The sequence below is a fragment of the Microtus oregoni genome, unplaced genomic scaffold (assembly GCF_018167655.1).
Source record: "Microtus oregoni isolate MIOR12 unplaced genomic scaffold, Mior012 000013F_ref0000133, whole genome shotgun sequence".
NCBI lineage: Eukaryota > Metazoa > Chordata > Mammalia > Rodentia > Cricetidae > Microtus > Microtus oregoni.
The window spans coordinates 28,749,289-28,761,131 of record NW_024543072.1 but is presented as its reverse complement, the minus strand read 5'-3'; positions in this window follow the sequence as shown (position 1 = coordinate 28,761,131).

The following is an 11,843-nucleotide window of genomic DNA, read 5'->3' as shown; positions in this document are numbered from 1 at the left end:
CTTTGGTTAATGGGCTCTCTCTCTCTCTCTCTCTCTCTCTCTCTCTCTCTCTCTCTCACACACACACACACACACACCTGTGTGCGCGCACACACAAAATATTATAAAAGAGCATATAAGGAGACATATTGCACTTGACACTTTTGTTTGCCTCGGAAGATGTCAGATGTTGCTGCAAAATGACCATATTAAAATGGTTAATGGATTGTTATAGTACTATGGAAAATTATTTCACAATACACAGTGAATTTCATTTGTTTCTGAACCCTTCCTCTGCTAAATTTACTTTCAAATGATATGCAGATCTTAGAAAACAAGCCAATTAGTCTACCTCATTTTCTTTATCACTTGTAACTACGAAAACCTCTTAGGTTGGTTATGACATTGCTCTGGGTAAAGACATGCCATATGGGGACTCCCCTGTCCCTCAACAGGGGAGGGAAGAGGAGGGATGTTTATGAAATGTGTTTCCCTGGAGCTTGAGGCTTTTAAAATGGGCTGTTTCTACACAGCTCTCAAGTTTGGCTTTGTGGGTTGTAGTGGCTTCAGTCACTAATATCACTCCCTTCGATTCGTGAATTATTGATATTGTTGGCAAAGAATATACCACTGAGGGGATGGGACCACTGCCAACGAGTATACGGTATTAATCATGGGGCTTCACCTGCACAGCAGTATCTGAGTAGGAGCTTAGGAACTTTGAAATGGGTCCTATAGTTAGGACTCCATGCCCCACAGTCTCCCCATCCTCCTACCTGAAGCATACTTCTTGAATGCTTCTAGAAGAGTCAGGGGCAGGAATTCAACTCCCAGGATGGGAGTATCTGCTATAAATTGAGTCCGCTGTGGGGACCTGGGAGAGTAGAAACGTGTACACTTTGGATTGAGGTCATTGCTACCCTATCTCGGAGTACGTACATCTAACAGTCTGGAAGTCCAGCATGGTGACATCTGCAGCTGGATTGGCAAACAAGACTTGCGAGAACCAGAGATCTTACATTTGTCACATTGAACTGATGATTTTAAGCTTAACTGTCAGGGTGAAGCAGAAGTGAACAGGAAGAGCCAGGGGCCACCACACTGTTCCTCAGGTTCTTGCTTCTGACTGGAGGATGCATCTGCCACCTGCTACAAGTGATGTCTTTGATGCCAATGGGAATGACTGCTATAGAAAACGATTTCTATCATGAGATGTCTCTGTGCTCCATTCTGGTAATCACAAAGGCTGTATGATGACGTCCTGGAAGGCATGGTCTAGAAACCCATAAATCCCAGGTTGTTCGCTGGACGTCACCCAGCATCCAGGTATGTTTTGCTGAAAGGGTTCTATGCGTAAAGTCTCTGCCTTGGTTTTGTTTCTCAGAACATCTGTCATTAGCACATTTACTAGGAAATCAGATTGGATTCTCTCTCTCTCTCTCTCTCTCTGTGTGTGTGTGTGCGTGCGCATGCGTGTGTGTATGTGTGTTAGCAGTACACACTAGGGCTTTTTAATGTAAAATTATATTTTTTTATGTAAAAGTATAAAATTGCTCTACCACGGAGCTACATATCCAGCCCTCTTTTCCAAGATGTTTTATATATACATATATATTTCCCACATATATTTCTTGTGTGTATTTCATAAGTATTTTTTCTCCCCCTCTGCACGTGCAATGTGTGTGTGTATGAGAGAGAGAGAGAGAGAGAGAGAGAGAGAGAGAGAGAGAGAACATGAATGGATCGCTGGCTCAGTCTGTCTTTCCAGTAATTGACTGTAAGTGTCTGCCACAGGTAGCTTTGGAGGGAGTCGGAGCAGGAGGTTAAGACATCAAGTGTTGCCGCTAAGCATCTATGTGCAAACCCAGGCTGGTATTTGTAACCTTGGCAGGGAGAGAGAAGAGGCATGCCGAAGGTCATGACTAGATGGAGAGCAGAGACTCGTCCCTAGGCCTCTGGACTCCAGGGCTTTTAACCAATATTCTTGTATGTCACAGAAATTAAATGGAAAACCTCTGGAGTGTTTCTTCTTGCTTTTCTCTTTGAGATGGGATCTGGCTAAGGAGTTCCAACTAACCTGGCGCTTGCAATCCTTCTGCCTCAGCTTCCCAAGTGCTGGGATTAGAGGTATGTGCCACATCAACCAGCTCCATGTATCTTTTGCTTGTCACTGGCTGGGGTATCAAGCTCCTAACCTTTAAGAATTCTTTTTTTTTATTGAGAAAAAAAAATTTCCACCTCCTCCCAGCCTCCCACTCCTCCCCCCCTCCCCCCCACTCCTCTCCCCGTCCCCCCACTCCTCTTCCTCTCCCTCTCAAGTCTGAAGAGCAGTCAGGGTTCCCTGTCCTGTGGAAAGTCCAAAGTCCTCCCTCCTCCGTCCATGTCTAGGAAGGTGAACATCCAAACTGGCTAGGCTCCCACAAAGCCAGAACATGAAGTAGGAACAAAACCCCATGCCATTGTCCTTGGCTTCTCAGCAGCCCTCATTGTCCGCCATATTCAGAGTCCAGTTTTATCCCCTGCTTTTTCAGTCACAGTCCAGCTGGGCTTGGTGAGCTCCCAATAGATCAGCCCCACTGTCTCCGTCGGTGGGTGCACCCCTCTTGGTCCTGACTTCCTTGCTCATCTTCTCCCTCCTTCTGTTCCTCATTGGGACTTTGGGAGCTCAGTCCAGTGCTCTTAAAAGGAAGAAGGTTGCTTCTCTGTGTGTCATCAGGACTTATTCTGGGACCCAAGCTCGGCTCTCAAGAATCTGATCTAACAGTCCCTGAAGCCAGTGCAGTGAGCCCTCTCATCGTTCTGGCTTTATTGAAACCGAAGCCCAGAGAGGTTAATTTCTTTAAGGAGTATGGAGTGCAGGGGATTTAACAACTAGGCATGCCCCATGCTGGGGCATAGCATTGCAGCCTACACTTGGTTCAACTGCAGGGAGAGGGGTGTCTTTTACAGAAGCAGCTTCATTGAGGGGGTTAGCCACCATCTCTAGCCCATCATTTTTTTATGCTTAATTTTAGACACACTGTTGAGAAGCAATTATCCCAGCACCGTCTTCATCAAGATTCAGAATGAATATTCAAGTGCCTGCTTACTCACTACTTGCCACCTTATGGTAGTCACAAGTTTATCACAAGGTCTTTCAAACCAATTGACAGAAAAAAACAAAAGACAACAAACAAACAAAAACTACAAGTAAAAGAAAGGGGCTGAGGATGGCTTTTACATGTCAGAACACTGGATATTTGCTGAAATAGATTGTTTTCAGAGTGGCCATTGAAACACATCATATTGCTCCTCGCTCTGGTCTCCATAGAGACCTTACAAAAATGAAAACAGAACAAGTTCCACCTCTGAACCTGAAAACAGAACAAGCCCCATCTCCAAAGCCTTCAGGACACCTGAGACCCTGGACTCATCAAATGGCCTTCCCAGTTCTCCTCTCCCCAGGCCTCTGTTTCACTCTGATGGACAGGATGGTTTGGAGCAGCCCTGTATTCCCCCACCTCTTTCCTCTATTGGTCCTGAGATACAGTCTAGAATATTTGGGAAGCATAGGGAGATAACTCACAAGAAAATGGGAGTGGTTCTTTATCTGTTTGGAAATCCACCGAAAGCTACATATCTCCTTCCCAGCAATATCGATGAGCCGGTGTTTGGCTCCAAACCCCAAGAATCCTAAGGTCTCCCAGTGCCCAGGGACCTCAGGTTACCTCTAGGCTTGGTTGGTAATTCACAATTGTTCCTTGATATTCTTCATCAGGACCCTTTGTGGATACCCGAAGATCACATAGAAAGATAGAGTGTTTCCATGGAACCCATGCTGAGCATCTCAAGACCGTGTACCGTAACTAGTGCAAAGTAAGTAGGTAGAGAAATGCTTGCAGTCCTGTGCTATTCAGGGGGCCGTGACAAGATACGCTTATGATGTAGAGTGGGCTGAACCCAGGAGCTGGAACAGGCGAAGGTCAGGCAGTTTCAATTAACTACACACTGCAGTGGGCTGCTTCTAGGGGGCTCCTAATAAGCCTCGCCTTCTTGTGCACCTGCTCCTGTAAAACCATTTCCCGGAGCTCGTATTGGGCCCATGACTTGTTTCTGCTCTGTAGACTCGCAACTACCACTTTCACTGTCAAGATATAAGCAGGTTCTCTGCTTTTTCTCCTGTTTAATCTCTCCTGCTTTCCTACTGGCTTGTTCCAATAAAGCCAGTTGCCATACTGTAAGCACCCAGTGTAGGGGCCCAGTGTAGTGCTCAACGATGGGGGGGCCTCTGAACAACAGCCAATGAGGAACTCAATAATGACATGACCATGCTTGGAAGTCCCTCAGCAGACCCTTCAGGTGAGCTCATAGTCAGTGCCCATACCTTGCTGCAACCCATGAGATACCTCGAGTCAGGGATCCTTAGCTAGGCAGTACCTTCATTCTGGGCCACAGGGATGCTGTGTGTTGTTACCAAGTTACAGGACAATTTGTTTGACGGCACTTAAATTAATATAGACAGGTATTTTTAACCCTAGATGCAGCATGCCATACAAAATCCCAGACAGCGTCACTGAAGGAATTCACAGATGGAATGATCTTAAGGAGTTTGAAACTGGCACACGTTAGTCTAGACCCCAGTCTGGGGTAACAGACAACCTTGCCTGCAGAGGCTTCTTGTCACCCAGCCATCGCCAACCTTAGGAAAGCTTGAGAATCTTCTGGGTTTTCATTCTCAGGCTTTGGTTGTGTCTCTGTGGCCAGAGACAGTTGGAGAAGAAAGTTGAATGGCTTTTATCTCTAAGGAATAATGATATGGTCATCTCCCTGGGGCACACATTCTGTGGCCACACAGGAAGACTGACCTATGCTCATCTCGTGGATGTGACATTATTTCTTTTGGCTCCTTAGAGGGCTGATAGGAGTCATGTCATGAGAAGCTGAGAGCCTCCGGCCTAGACAAATGACTCTGGCAGACTCCAGCTTTGATAAAGGGCAGGTTGAGCAAAGGTTGCACAAGCCAAGCTGGATAACTGGATAACAGTCAGTGTGCAAATCATTCCAGTTGGAAGACATCATGTCAGCCTCTATAAAGCATCCTACCCAGACACCACCAGCACTGCTCCATTGGGGGAGGGTAGGTGATGGAAATTCTTCATTAATTAAAAAAATCTTCCAGGCCTTAAAAGTCCACACTCACATGAGGACAGCCATTTTCCACCTCACCATCTGGATTTGTCCTGTATCCGGAAAGTCCTGCCCGAGGAAGGACTGTGAAAGAGGTATGTGGGTGCTGGGAATTAAACCCATGACCTTTGGAAAAGCCAGTGCTCGTAACCACTATCAGTACTTTAACAGAAGTTTCAAAGGTCTAAGTAAAAAGAGTTAGAACTACGGAGAAACCCTGTTTGGAAAAATCCAAAAAAAAAAAAAAAGAGTTAGAACTAACAGCTGAGTGGTGATGGCACACACCTTTAATTCCAGCACTCAGGAAGCACAGGCAGGCAGATCTCTGTGAGCTAGAGACCAGCCTGGTCTACAGAGTGAGTTCTGGGACAGCTCATCATCACAAAGAAACCCTGTCTCGACCTGCCCTCCCCCAGGAAAGAGTCAGGACTAAAGGGAAGTGTGTTCCAATGGCTCTTGAGTCATCAGTTTCTCAACTCTAGGTTCCAGAAGTTACCATCCCCTTGGTGTTGCCCATGCATGGCCTAGGCACACAGGAGGGTTCAGAATTCTGTTGGCCACAGAACTTAACATAATAGGACACATACTCTTTTGGGGGTGTGTTTTGTGTGCAGCGTGACTCTGTCCCCTTGATAATCTGGGGATGCCTGATAATTCTTTCTTAGAAGAAGTTTTCTTTCTTTTCTTTTTTAAAAATTGATTTGATTGTACATATGTGTATCTGAATGTGTATATGTGAACCACATGTGTTCAGGTGCTTGTGGAGGCCAGAAGAAGAAATCAGATCCCCTGGAACTGGAGTTATAGGCAGCTGAGAGCTGTCTGAGGTAGGTACTGGAAACAGAACCTGGGTCTTCTGCAAGAGCTGAAAGTGTTCTTAATCTTTGGGCCATCTCTCCTGCCCCAGAAAGAAGTTGTCATGCATATAAAACACACAGGAAAAACCTACAAAGTATTGTGAAGGAAACCAATTTTAATAGAGAGTTATTAAATATTTTTTAAAACCCAAGTTTGTGATATAGTCATAAATATGCTTTTTAATTAATATGCTCAACAGTTAGAGCAAGCAGTGAGTTCTCATAAGTAGCCATTGAAGGGGATCTCCCTGCACACCAGGGGCTTCCTCCTGGACCCAGAATTGGGCATCACAAACTACACTCATACACTTGTTTTCACAGAGAGATCCTTTATTAAGCAGAAAAGAAAAGTTAAAGTGGCTGCTTTCTGACTCAGGCAGAAAACAGCAACAAATGACCTTGCAGGGGTAAGAGAAGGAGAAAGAGAGGTCTGTGTTAGGATGGGCTAGGATGTTGTGATAAAGGAGACAGACATGGCCCATAGGCAAATGGCAGTTTATAAAGGTAAAATAGGAAACTCCAAGTTAGAATGAGGTGTTTGGTTTTAATTGGACGTGTTAATTAGGTGATCCAAAAGGGACTTCTGATTGCTGGACTTCAAATTTTGATAGACCTTGGTGGCTGGTTTGGGAATGTAATCTGATGGTTTTGAATAAGGCAGAGGGGATGGGGAGAAGGACAAGGCCAGCTAGAGCCACATGTTCAAGTGGGCCAGTGTGTTCCTTCATTTATCATAAAAATAGTGATAACTGTGATAAATCGAGATAGTGGCAATAACTGTAGTATCAAAGGAAAACACCTGGGATTTTCATTGACAGTGTAATAGCCCAAAGAGAAAGATCCACCCTGGATATATAGGATACAAGAGGGAATTTATGGTGGAAATTGACTCATTTATTTGTGAAGATCAATGGTGTGGGACAATGGTCTGTATTATGTCAATTATCTTTTAAATAAATGCTGATTGTCCAGTAGCCAGGCAGGAAGTATAGGTGGAACAACCAGACAGGAAGTAGAGGCAGGTCAATGAGAACAGGAGAATTCTGGGAAGAAGGAAGTCCTAGGCTGCGGTCATGACCCAGCCACAGAAGAAGCAAGCTTTGACTGCCTCGCTCAATAAGGTACTGAGCCACGTGGCTAACTCAGACAAGAATTATGGGCTAATATAATTTATAAGTTAATAAGAAGCCTGAGCTAATGGGTCAATCATTTTATAACTAATGTAGACCTCCGTGTGATTTCTTGGGGACTGCAGGAACTGAGCAGGACAGAAAACTCAGTCAACAGATCAATAAGTCCAAAATATAAAACCTGCAAGTTGGAGAGTAAGGCTTATGTTTCAGTCTGAGTGTAAAGGCTTGAAAACAAGAGGTTACTCATAGTGCAAGGGTGAAGGTTTGAGAAACTGGGGGAGAAGGGTGTAACAAGTCTTTCTCTATCCTGCCTGCCAGCTCCCAAATAATGACACTGAGATTTCTTCTTAAGTATGAAAGCTTGGCTTTAGGCCTGTTTTTAACTAACTCTTATAACTTCAATTAACCCATTTCTGTTAATCTACATCCTGTCATGTACCACCCATCCTGCTTCTTCTGTGTCTTCTGGGGTCTTTTATATGCCTAGATTTTTCTCACACTTCATCTCTTTCCGCCTGGAAATCCAACCTACACCTCCTGCCTAGCTATTGGCTGTTTAACTCTTTATTAGGCCAATCATAGCAATATATCTTTGCACAGTATACAAACACCCTACAACAGGAGAGGCCTCAAGTCTACAAGTACAGTAATTTGGAACTCTGATATCTATGGGCAGAGAGAGTAGGCATGTCTCAGCTTTGAGAGCATGAATTTGTCTTTCAGTCTCCCCATGGGTTAGATGACATTCACATCCAGACAAGATAAACCTAGAAATTGTACTTTATTGTCTGTTTGAGTTTCTGATAACCTAAGCACATTGCCATCTAAAACGAATCACTGTAATCTTATTCTTTGTCACCTTGGCATATCTTCTTAATCACAGTTAATCTCCAATGAAGACTGATATCAGGCCATAAAACATGGTATAGCTATCCTTTATAAAATGTACTAATATTTGTCTCAAAAGAGGAAGGAAGTGAAGTATATGAGTACGCCTATTTCTTTCACAAAACCCTACAATGTAAATACTATGACACATTCTCCATAATATAAAACATGGATATAAAATTGATAGAATTTGTTACATGGGATGAGAATAAGAGGGACTGGGGAGGATGAAGTTCTTGTTGTCAAAGTTGAGGTCAAAGAAACTGGGCAGCATGATGGCTACCTATAATCCCAGCACTCTGGAGACAAAGATTGAGGATCCATGAGCTATGCTGGCTAGCTACACTAGTCAGAGATGTCAAGTGCTGGGTTCAGTGAGAGGTCTTGGCTCATTAAATAGAGAATCATAGAGGGAGAGCCTGATGTCAACTTCAGGCATTCACATATAGGAAGATGGCACCTGCATACACTTGTGCTCACGCACATGTGAACATGTACACACATGTAGGCATGTCACATATGCATATACATTCAAGAAGGAGAACACGAGATGGTTCTCAAAATGCTTCCATTTCTTGCAGACTTCCTTTGGGCTCAGAAAAGTACTACTTTGCTTTGTGATTTGCAGGGTCCCCAGTATCTACCAATATTTCCACAGTTTCTACAGTGTCCTCTTTGGAGACCTTTAGCACTCTCCTTCATGTTCTCAGAGGTTTTTATAAAAATCAGTGGAAAACAGCCAAGGCCTAAGGTTGGTGCATCTGCAGAGAAGGTTGGGATAAAGACAATGAGAAGACCCTGAAGAGTTACCAGGAGACAGAGCTGCAGAACACAGGTGATGGAGCCAAGAAGTCTACATCTAGAGACAAAGCCAGTGGGAAAAGAACATGCTTGAGGTCTGGAGGATAGAGTGAGATTCCCCAACCTCATGCAGCAGAGGACAAAACAAGTGAGACAGGGGTAGAAGAAATCTTGACGAAGATTCAGAAAGAAAAAGGAGTCTCTGGAGATTCAGATGTCAGGTGTTTGAGATCCAGAAAAACTGGAGCCACTGTGGACAGTGGACCTAAGCCAAGAGTAACTTGGGGTGCCAAGAAAGACACAAAAGTTCCAAAGAAGGATGAAGACATTGTATATACCATGAAATTAAAGAAGTGACACGAATAGTAAAAATATGTAGCAAAGACATTTAAGAAGGAAAAATAAATTTAGCTTAATGATACTTCACCGCCAGTGTAAAGGCAAACTGTAATATAATACTGCCCATGTTTAAGGAAGGAAACTTTGAGCTTTTGTGGTTATGTTTTTCTCAATGTACAATGGATATCATGACGGTGGCCACCGAGGATCTCAGAGCAATAGTGATCTAAAAGTTTGCGGGTGGGCAGGCAGAAGTGTGGTCCTCTGTCCTGCACAATGAAGCTCTGAAGTTTACTGAAAAAAAAAAAGAAAAGACTGGGTGAGGCAAACCAGTAGGAGGAAAAGGGTCCTGAGAGCAGGCAGAAGAGTCAGAGACAACACTACTCCCACTGTTAGGAGTCTCACAGACATCTAAAGCTAAACAACCACAGCATGTCTGCAGAGGTCCTAGCACAGACTCGTGCAGATTCCATGATTGCTGCCTCAGTCTTTGTGAGCCCTATAAGCGCTGTGAACCCTGCTTAGTTGATTTCTGTCAGCTGTGTTCTCCTGGTGTCCTTGACCCCTCTGGATCCTAGAATTCTTCCTCCCCCTTGTCCATGGGATTCCCTGAACTTCATGGGAGAGGAACCTGATAAAGATCTCAAATTTGGGCTCTCTCTCCACTTAATGTTTGATTGTGGGTGTCTGTATCTGTTCCCGTCAGCTGCTGGTGGAAGCCTCTCTGGTGAAGATTGGGCTAGACAGCATGGTGAAATTTAAGAGATGCTCTAAGAACTCTTATATGTCAGACACAGTCTCACTTATCTCTTAGCTCCAGTCTGGAGCGGTCACCATGTCCTAAACCATAGCCTTCTTCTTGGCCTGTTGATTCTGAGGCATGAGGAACCCAAAGAGTCAGGGAGGAAGTTTCATTTCCTAGTTCAGTGGGACCATTGCTGAGTCCTGGTACCTTTTTAGTTTCTAGTTTTTATAGAACTCAGACTTCTGGACCATAAGAACATCAAGCTGGGGGAAAGGAAGTCTACAGGGTTAACAACCAATAGTGAATTTTCATGTCCACATTTTTGCTTCTGTATCTCTGAATCCTGGATCACAAAGGAAGAGTAGCATGTGTGAGATCTGACTCACAGTGCACACAATCTTCCGTGAGCCCTGCAAGTCTTGCAAAGCACTGAACTATAACTATGTCTTTAAGGACCCTGTTACTTCTCTTTAAAGGCAGCTTCTGCAAGTCAGTGAGGAGTAGCATTAAGACCAGTGAATTCCTGGAGCATGAGCCTGAAGCTCATATACCTTTGGTTGGGAGTGAACATCTTGGTTAAAAGCAATACTGTGGAAAACCACAATAGGGATAAGACATCATTGTAATATGTCATGAAGCACCCCAGAAGCCTCACATGTAAGAAGGAGAATCTACACCTACTTTAGCTAAGAACAAAATGTTTCCTAGTCCATGATTGAAGTAAGCCAATGGTTTTGATATCTGACTGATTTTTAATATCAGGCTTTTGGTGCTCATTTCTGCTTACAGATGACCGGGAAGTCAATGATGGTTATAGTAGATCAGACTTGGTGGATGGGAGTCACGCCATGACCATATAGGGGGCTTGTTTTTTCCATCTACTTATTATGGAAGACTCATGTATGGGGTACAAGTCTCCTAGAACATGTGGTTCAAATATAGTTTAGCATTTTCAGTAAAAACATGGTATTAAAAACTTGAATCTTTCAAAGAGTTGATTTTTTTTAAACTCCTTGATGCAAGTTTATTCTGTCCCATGACCTTCATCCTCAGTTAGGCATCCACACTTCTACTATCTTCTGAGTAAGAACTCTAGTCCAGAATAAGGATGCTGTTTCAGTTCCCTGTATGTGGGACAGAATGTGTATTGTGTACCAGGTTCAATATGCACCTGGGTCATGGAAGAGGCTTTATGATATTATTCAAGTGAACGAATGCAACAGATACGGGTGCCTACCAGAAGCAAAGAGCAGATCATGTTGCTCTTCAGCCACACCCATCAGGTATCATTTGGCTCTGCGTGTTAAAAGGGAACATTCCCTGGTTGGTGTAGCACTTGAAGAACCACACAGCTCTCTCCATGATTTCGTGACATGCTTTGGTAGTTCTGTCTCCCAAGAAAAGAGGAGTCTGCTGGGCTTCTTTCTCCCCCAATAGAACCAGTTCTGGCTTCCTTGTATTGTGCCTACTGAGTATGGCAAGGTATATTTAGTACAGAGATTAAGATTGTGGGCTCTGGAAACTGGCAGAACTAGAGTCACTGTCCCAGTAGAGACAAAACCAGCTCTCTTCCCACCCACTGGAACTATACTTGTTTTCCTCCTGCTATTGAACGTGCCAAGCACATTTTACCCCCATGTCTTTGTATCAGCTATGTTCTCTATTGAGGCCGCTTTTCCTACAGCCAAGTTCCCCTCAGAATTCAAATATGGTCCATTAACTTTTTGAAGGAATTTCCTGACCACACCTTGCCAGGTGGAGGGCCCACTGCCTATGAAAGCCTCTCCTTGTTCTATGCTTTATCTTCTTCAAGCATATCTCACCTTGTTCATGTGTGTATGAGAAATCCCCAGGCAAAGGGAGAGTTTATTTTATCACATAGTTCATGTTTACAGTCCAGATAGAGAGTGCAGTCCTGTACTGTACTACAATACA